Here is a 9,075-nt window from a genome sequence, read left to right as displayed (position 1 = left end):
GCCATTGCCTTCCCCAACAAAGGAATATTACCCAGCCACAAAATGAAATAATGCCAATTGCAGCAACATGGATGGAACTACAGATTATCATACTAAGTGAAGCAAGTCAGAGGAAGACAAATACCATGTGATATAACTCATGTGTGGAATCTAATGTTTTTAAATGATACAAATGAAGTTATTTACAAAACAGAAACAGATTTACAGATATCAAAAACAAACCTATGGTTACCAAAGGGGAAACATGGTACAGGGGATAAATTAAGAGTATGGGATTAACATACACACACTCAGTTCAGTTCAGTTGCTCAGTCATGTCTGACTCTTTGTGACCCCATGAATCGCAGCACTCCAGGCCTCCCTGTCCATCACCAACTCCCAGAGTTTGCTCAAACTCACGTCCATCGAGTCGGTGATGCCATGCAGCCATCTCATCCTCGGTCGTCCCCTTCTCCTCCTGCCCCCAATCCCTCCAAGCATCAGAGTCTTTTCCAAAAATGAGTCAACTCTTCACATGAAGTAGCCAAAGTATTGGAGTTTCAGCTTTAGCCTCATTCCTTCCAAAGAACACCCAGGGTTGATCTCCTTCAGAATGGACTGGTTGGATCTCCTTGCAGTCCAGGGGACTCTCAAGAGTCTTCTCCAACACCACAGTTCAAAAGCATCAATTCTTCGGTGCTCAGCTTTCTTCACAGTCCAACTCTCACATCCATACATGACCACTGGAAAAACCATAGCCTTGACGAGACGGACCTTTGTTGGCAAAGTAATGTCTCTGCTTTTTAATATGCTATCTAGGTTGGTCACAACTTTTCTTCTAAGGAGTAAGTGTCTTTTAATTTCACGGCTGCAGTCACCATCTGCAGTGATTCTGGAGCCCAAAAAAATAAAGTCTGACACTGTTTCCCCATCCGTTTCCCATGAAGTGATGGGACCTGATGCCATGATCTTCGTTTTCTGAATGCTGAGCTTTAAGCCAACTTTTTCACTCTCCACTTTCACTTTCATCAAGAGGCTTTTTAGCTCCTCTTCACTTTCTGCCGTAAGAGTGGTCTCATCTGCATATCTGAAGTTATTGATATTTCTCCCGGAAATCTTGATTCCAGCTTGTGCATCTTCCAGCCCAGCGTTTCTCATGATGTACTCTGCATATAAGTTAAATAAGCAGGGTGACAATATACAGCCTTGATGTACTCCTTTTCCTATTTGGAACCAGCCTGTTGTTCCATGTCCAGTTCTAACTGTTGCTTCCTGACCTGCATATAGGTTTCTCAAGAGGCAGGTCAGGTGGTCTGGGATTCCCATCTCTTGAAGAATTTTCCACAGTTTATTGTGATCTACACAGTCAAAGTCTTTGGCATAGTCGATAAAGCAGAAATAGATGTTTTTCTGGAACTCTCTTGCTTTTTCCATGATCCAGCGGATGTTGGCAATTTGATCTCTGGTTCCTCTGCTGTTTCTAAAACCAGCTTGAACATCTGGAAGTTCACGGTTCATGTATTGCTGAAGCCTGGCTTGGAGAATTTTGAGCATTACTTACATACACTACTATATATAAAACAGATAACCAACAAGGACCTACTGTGTAGCATAGGGAACTCTACTCAATATTCTAAATAACCTATGTGGGTAAAGAATCTGAAACAGAATGAATTTATGAATATGTATAACTGAAATACTTTGCTGTACATCTGGAACTAACACAATATTATAAATCAACTATACTCCATAGAATCTTTTAAATAAATATTTAAAAACTACAAGATATCACTTTACATTTGTCCAGTTCAGTCGCTCAGTCATGTCCAACTCTTTGTGACCCCATGGACTGCAGCGTGCCAGGCCTCCCTGTCCATCACCAACTCCTGGAGTTTACTCAAACTCATGTCCATTGAGTCGGTGATGCCATCCAACCATCTCATTCTCTGTTGTCCCCTTCTCCTCCTACTTTCAATCTTTCCCAGCATCAGCATCTTTTCAAACGAGTCAGTACTTTGCATCAGGTGGCCAAAGTACTGGAGTTTCAGCTTCACCATCAGTCCTTCCAATGAATTTTCATGACTGATTTCTTTTAGGATGGACTGGTTGGATCTCCTTGCTGTCGAAGGGACTCTCAAGAGTCTTCTGCAGCACCACAGTTCAAAAGCATCGATTCTTCGACACTCGGCTTTCTTTATAGTTCAAATCTCACATCCATACATGACTACTGGAAAAACCATAGCTTTGACTAGACAGACCTTTGTTGGCAGAGTACTGTCTCTGCTTTTTAATAAGGTATCTAGCTTGATCATAACTTTTTACATCTGTTAGGATGGCTATTATCAAAAAGACAACACATAATAAGTGCTGGCTAGAAAATGGAGAAAAGGGAACCCTGGTCGGTGGGAATGTAAACTGGTACAACCACTATGGAAAACATTTTGGAGGTTCTTTAATAAATTAGAAATAGAACTACCATATTATCCAACATTCCCAAGGTGAATACATATCCAAAGGAAATGAAACCACAATCTCAAAGAGATATCTTAACTCCTGTATTTACTGAAACATTACTCATAGTAAACACAGTGTGGAAACAGCTTAAGTGCTGATTGATGGATGAATGGATCAAGAAAATATGATGTTAATATAAATATACACACACACAGTGAATATTATTCAGCCTTAAAAGAAGAATATCCTGTCATTTGCAACAACACGGATGATATTGGGGAGATATTATGCTAAGGATCAGTAAAATTAGTCAGACAAAGGCAAATACTGCATGGCATCACTTATATAGAGACTCTTGGAAAAAAAATTTTTTTAAATAACATCAAACTATAGCAACAGAGTTGAAAAGTGATTGCCATAATAAGGAGAAGTTGACAAAAGGTTATAACACTCTCAGCTATAAAATGGAAAAGAGCTGATGATATAATATGTAGGATAGTGACTACAGTTCATAAGACTGTATTGCATACTTGAAATTTGCTAAGCAAGTAGAACTTAAATATTCTCACACACACACACACACACAGTGGTAACTATGTGAGGTGACAGTGTTAACACCATAGGGGGAATCCTTTCAAAATGCACATGTATATCAAATCACATTATACACTTAAAATACTTTGCAGTTTTTGTCAATTATACCTCAATAAATCTGCAAAAAATTTAAATACTGTAACCATAAACCAACCATCTGCTCCCACAGATAGCTTCTCATTTAATTTCCCACAGACCAAATGGTTTAAATGTGTTTTGTGCCTACAACATCTCCATAAAATATCTCACCAGGTAGCCTAATATAAGATTTCCTTGTTTCTTTTCCAGAACAATCACCTGAATTTTATTGACATAAACTAAATATAGGTCGTTTTTGCCCTTTGTCAGCTGAGGTTATATTTCTAAGTCCTTCTATCTCACAATCACTTGAAACAGCCTAATGAATCAGAGGCCAGCCCAGTTTCAACCCTGGCAATAAATGAGTTTACTTGTATAACTCACATGTAATGGATAGAAATGGTTGGAAGTGCTCCTAGTTAGTGTTTTCACTATGACCCCAGTTGAGGTCTGCAGTGCACTGATGTCTTGAATATACTGTGGCTTTTCCATGGCATATAGTGCTCCAACCCTGGCTAGATTGAACAGGAGCAAATGCAAGCTGGTACTGAAAAGAGACAAAGGAGAAGATGGCTAAAGAACGTGGATCCACAACAAGGCAAGGACAACATGAGTGGGTAAGTCAGAGACAAGCAAGGCATCCAAAGCTAAAGAGGTGACTGACTGACAGAAAGGAAGGGAAGGAAGAGAGAACTGCATAGACAGTTTGGGATCGGGGCTTAAACAAAATGAGCTTGGGTGGTAGATACATGGATGGAGGAACCCTGAAGGCCAGTCTTATTTTGTTCCCCAGAGAGACTGTGTTCTTGGAAGACCTGTCAAAAACCTGTCCCTTCTTAACAAAATGGTGGCATATCAAGAGGGGCTAGAATTGCCAAATAACATAAAAGACGCTCAGTTAAATTTGAATTTCAGATAAGCAATAAATAGTGTTTTAGTATAAGGGTCTCCTAAGCAATATTTGGGACATACTAACACTGAAAAAATTTCATTATCTGAAATTCAAATTTAACTGGGCATCCTGCCATCTTAAATCTGTCAACCTTAGGAGGGGTAGATAATTTTTCACCAAAGAAAATGTTTGAGAATCACACCTTGACAGAAAGCTCCCACCCCAACACTGAGATACGAGTGTAGACACAGTGAAAACAGAGAGCATTTCAAGGGAGCAAGCAGGACCATTAAGAAACTGAAAAGAGAACAGTAGAGGCAGGAAAAGAAAAGAAAAGAAGTGAGATTTAAGATGTAGAACAGGGGCAGAAAAGTGCAAGTGATGCCAGCCTTATAGGGTATTGAATTACTTGCAGAGGGAAGCAATAAACCCAGGCTTCAATTCTGAGCAAAGTAAGCTGACACTCTTCCAAACAGAGAAGGGAGCCAGCAAAAAGAGTGAGGTCAAGTAGGACAGCCTAAGATCAAGAAGGGTAGCCTGCTGGCAGTGTATCCTGGACAAGCTATTTTACTTTGCTGAGCCTCATTTTCTCAGTTGTAAAATGAAGATTAAAAAACAGGGTTTTAAACCCTAACTCAGGCACTTGTGCGTTCTAAGTTGATTCAGTCATGTCTGACTCTTTGTGACCCTATGGACTGAAGCCCGCCAAGCTTCTCTGTCCAAGGGATTCTCCAGGCAAAAATATTGCAATGGATAGGCATACCCTTCTCCAGGGGATCTTCCTACCCAGGCATTGAACCCGCCTCTCTTTATGTCTCCTATATTGGTAGTTGGGTTCTTTACCACTCGTGCCACCTGGGAAGCCCCCAAGCACTTGTACCACTATAGATTTATTTTACCTTTTCCAGTAATGTCATATAAATGTAATTATAGAGAATACATTCTTTGGTGTCTGGCTTATGTTTTTCCTCAGTTCATCCATGCTGTTATTATTTTTTATTTCTAAGTAGTATTTTTCTGTGTGGATATACCACAATTTATTTATCCCATTCACCTGTTATTGGATATTTTGATAGTTTCTGGTTTGGGATTACTGTGAACAAAACTATCAAGTACAAGTCTTTGTGTATGTTTCATTTCTATCGGGTAAATATCTATCAGTGCTAGATGACTGCTGGTCACATGATAAGGGTTGGTTTAACTTTAGAAGAAACTGTCAAACTTCTTTTCAAAGTGGTAGCACTATTTTTCATGCCCATCAGTAGCATATAAAGGTTCCATTTTTTCTCTATCCTCACCTACAGTAGTTATTATTCATCATTTTAATTTCAAGAGCACAGTTTTAAAGTCAGACAAACTTTAGATTCTAGTTCTGCCCCTTGCTACCCCTATAACCTTGAATAAATCATTGGTCTCATTGGGTCTCATTTTTAAAATGAGAATAATATTCATACAATGAAATTTTATGTGGCAAGTGAAAATGAAAACTATGTGTTCAGACATTTAGCATCTCTAATCACATTCATATTGCATTTACTCAGTATCAATTCTGAAGACTGGTTTGTCTGAGGTTCTAATTTCAGAGCTCTATCAAGATGTTTTTGTATAAAAATTACTGAAATAAAGTGCAGCCTGATGCCATGAGCTCACCACAGCGGTCAGACAGAGGTATTGGGTTTGTCTTCACAACTGCCCCCAGGTAGAAAGGGGAAGAGATTATCCTCAAAATCAGGTGTAAAGACACCCTTCTAGATCCTTCTCTCCAGCACTGGATAATGGGAAAATAATGGGACTTGGAGTCATTAGCCAATTTCTTAAACCTTCTGAGGCACAGACTCAGAAGGGCTTAAAATGGACCTTATGATTCTTTACAACATCATATTATTATTGAAGATCAACATTTGACAAATTGTAAGTGCTATGCAAATGATAGTTTTACTTCCACTAGAGAGAGAGAAAAAAAAATCATATCCAGATAGGCACCTTCTTTAAACTAATCAAATGGCAAATACAAATCTTCATCAACTCTTCTAGCCACATTGGAGATGGTGGATTTCTATGCCAATGGGCAATTGAGGAAGATAACTACAGAGGGGCCAGTAACCCGGTATTCCTATTTGGCACCAGAAAGAGGGAAACTGGCCACCGGAGGCCACACCAGAGAGAGGCAAAGGAGATATTGACCCTTGGCAATCTCAACTCAGCTCAATCTCAGCTCTTGGTGAGCTCCAAGAATCTCCAAGTAAACAAGATACCCAGTTGACTCTGATACACAGGTCTGGAAACTGCAGATAATAGTTCTCAAAAGGTGGTTCTCTGAAAAATAGCATCAGTATCACACAGGAACATACAAGAAATGCAAACTCTCAGGTTCTATCCCATCAAAAATTCTCACAGTCGGGGGCGGGGGGAACCCAGCAATCTGTGTTTTCAAATGCGTTCCAGATAATTCTGATGAACATCCAAGTCTGAGAACCACCGTGGAAGATCAGTGACTATTGAAGTAAAGTGAAAGTTGCTCAGTCATGCCTGATTCTTTGCGACCCCATGGACTACACAATCCATGGAATTCTCCAGGCCAGAATACTGGAGTAGGTAGCCATTCCCTTCTCCAGGGGATCTTCCCGACCCAGGAATCGAACTGAGGTCTCCTGTACTGCAGGCAGATTCTTTACCTGCTGAGTTACCAGGGAAGCCCATTGGGACTTTCCAATACAGAGGGGCTGAGGCCAGAGCAGGAGGAGCAGCAAGGGAATAGACCCCATGAAGAAAAATCAGGAAGCATTGCTGGTTTCAGCCCAAATGGCTATGGTTACACATAGGACTCAGCCTGATTCAAAGAAACAAGGACTGACTGCACCCTGCTCCACTCTGTCCCTCTGGGTCCTGCCCACTTGGGTAAAGAAGGTGGGCAGCTTCTGTCCTGGTAAGTATAGAAAGGCTAGGGTCCCTAGGCTTTGCAGATCTTTTCTTCTGAATTTCAGTGTAGTTTGGCACATTGATTGAGACAGGCTGCCAACGCCAGTGCACAAGACCCCAAACACTAGCTTTAAATGTGTTAGACTGTGATAACCAAGCTTTAAAAAGGCACTGGGGGTGGGGGGTGGGGGGAAGGACTGGAAGGAAACATGCTGAATTCGAGATGAAAGGGCAGGCTAATCTTAAAATCACAATTCTGTTTTGTTCAGGTTTCAAACCCTAACCACCCTTCCTACAGCACACTCAGAAGGAGGCAGAAGGCTGGGGCCCCAGTATGGAAGCAGAAAGTATTGCAGGGGTGTGCCACTGGCCCAGCTGAGCATGGGTTGGACTGAGTTTCCCAGTGTTCCAGGAGATGTTAACATGTGTGCCAAGGGAAAAACAAAAAAGACTTAAAAAAAAAAAAAGTTTGGAAAACTCTGCTTTCTATAGCTCTCACCTAGAAATTCACATTGCGTATTTGCACAGTAAAGGTTCTGAGGACTCCTGTAACACAGGAACCTGTGTAGCTTCCTTTGATCCAGTATTTCCCATCTTTACTGAGCACAGACCCTGCTGTCTTGACACACTCAGAAGCATCCTAGGGAATGGTGTTCTGCAGACCGTCAGCTTGGGAAACAGCTCTACAAAAAACTGTCATACATTCTTGCACTCCATCTCCTGCTTCTCTCACCGCAGTCTGCTGGCCAGCTTGCCTTCCACCATGGATTCAGACCAACCTAAGCACTTACACATAGTTCTGTCTTGGACAGGAAGTCTAAAAACAGCCTCTGCCTAATGCAACCCTAGATAGTGTCTGTCTTGGTATTCTTGGTCTTTTGCATAGACACTTTCTTTTTTCCAGACTGTTTCTTGCCAGACATGAATCATTGACAATTCTTCAGAATTCTGGGCCTGGGTTCTGAAAACCCAAACTCTGGGCTTGAACTTCCTCCTGCCCCAGCTCTTTCAGATCAGAGCCTGGCTTGCTGGGTGGCACACCCTGCCTGCTACTCTCCACATCAGCTATCTCCGAGCATGACCTTGGACCTGCCCAGTTCTGTACCTGTGCCCTTCCCTCCAGAAGCATTCCTGCCCCTCCCCTGGGTGTTTCAGGTCCTGTTATTCAGATACCAACTCAGCTCCCAGAGCACTGTGGGTAATTCTCAGGTGTTTTTCTAAAGAGTTGTATTTGGGGGTAGTAAAATAAGGAATGACAGTTACTGGTGGTAAATCTGCCAGGACGTGGGTGGAGTGCCCCCCTCCCCCAAAGATACTCTGTTGGCTGGCGACACTGTGTATCCACAGCAAGTGACCCAAAAAGCACCGGAACTGGGGACAGACAATTTGCATTGTAGACCAAGAGCTGAGACCCTGAGCTATTAACCTCTTTGAGCCTCAGTTTTCCCAGCTATAAGATGAAATTAATAACACCTGTCCTGCCTACTTTAAAAGAAAGCATCAGGAGGAATAAGATGAATAAAAATCTCACGGGCTAATTGGAAGTGACCATTGCCATAACAATGGAAGGTGTTATTACCAGTGTTTTACAATTTAGCGTCTTTCTGCCCACATCATAGGCTCAGGATGGGAGCAAGGCGAAGGGGGCTGTTGCCTTTTTTTTCCCCAAAGGTTGGCTTTATAAGCAGTTGTGAAGTGATAGTGACCTTGCTGACCATTTCCCCACGTCCACCTCGTTGAATTCAAAGCTTCAGTTAAGTGAGCATTCAGCCTGCTGCTTTGACACAGAAGCATGGCCATAAACAAATGGGGTTGGTCACTGGCCTCAGGGAGATTTGAGTTCTGCTCTGGCTGGATTAGCACCATGCCCCAGAGGAGAATAAATGTGCCCCTCTCCATGGAGGAGGTCCTCCCTGCTAGGATAAAACCACAGGCTCACTGATGAGACTCAAGTAGAAGAAGGACCTATGGCTCCTTGGAGGAGACAATGAAACGGGGGGGTGATGACACTTGCTCTGGAATCAAGGGACATGGATTCGCATTCCAACCCTGCCACTTGGAGAAGGAAATGACAACCCACTCCAGTAATCTTGGCCTGGAAAATCCCATGGACAGAAGAGCCTGGTGGGCTATAGTCCATGGGGTTGCAAAGAGTCAGA

The sequence above is a fragment of the Oryx dammah genome, unplaced genomic scaffold, assembly GCF_014754425.2.
Source record: "Oryx dammah isolate SB20612 unplaced genomic scaffold, SCBI_Odam_1.1 HiC_scaffold_25, whole genome shotgun sequence".
Lineage (NCBI taxonomy): Eukaryota > Metazoa > Chordata > Mammalia > Artiodactyla > Bovidae > Oryx > Oryx dammah.
This window is presented reverse-complemented; position numbering follows the sequence as displayed.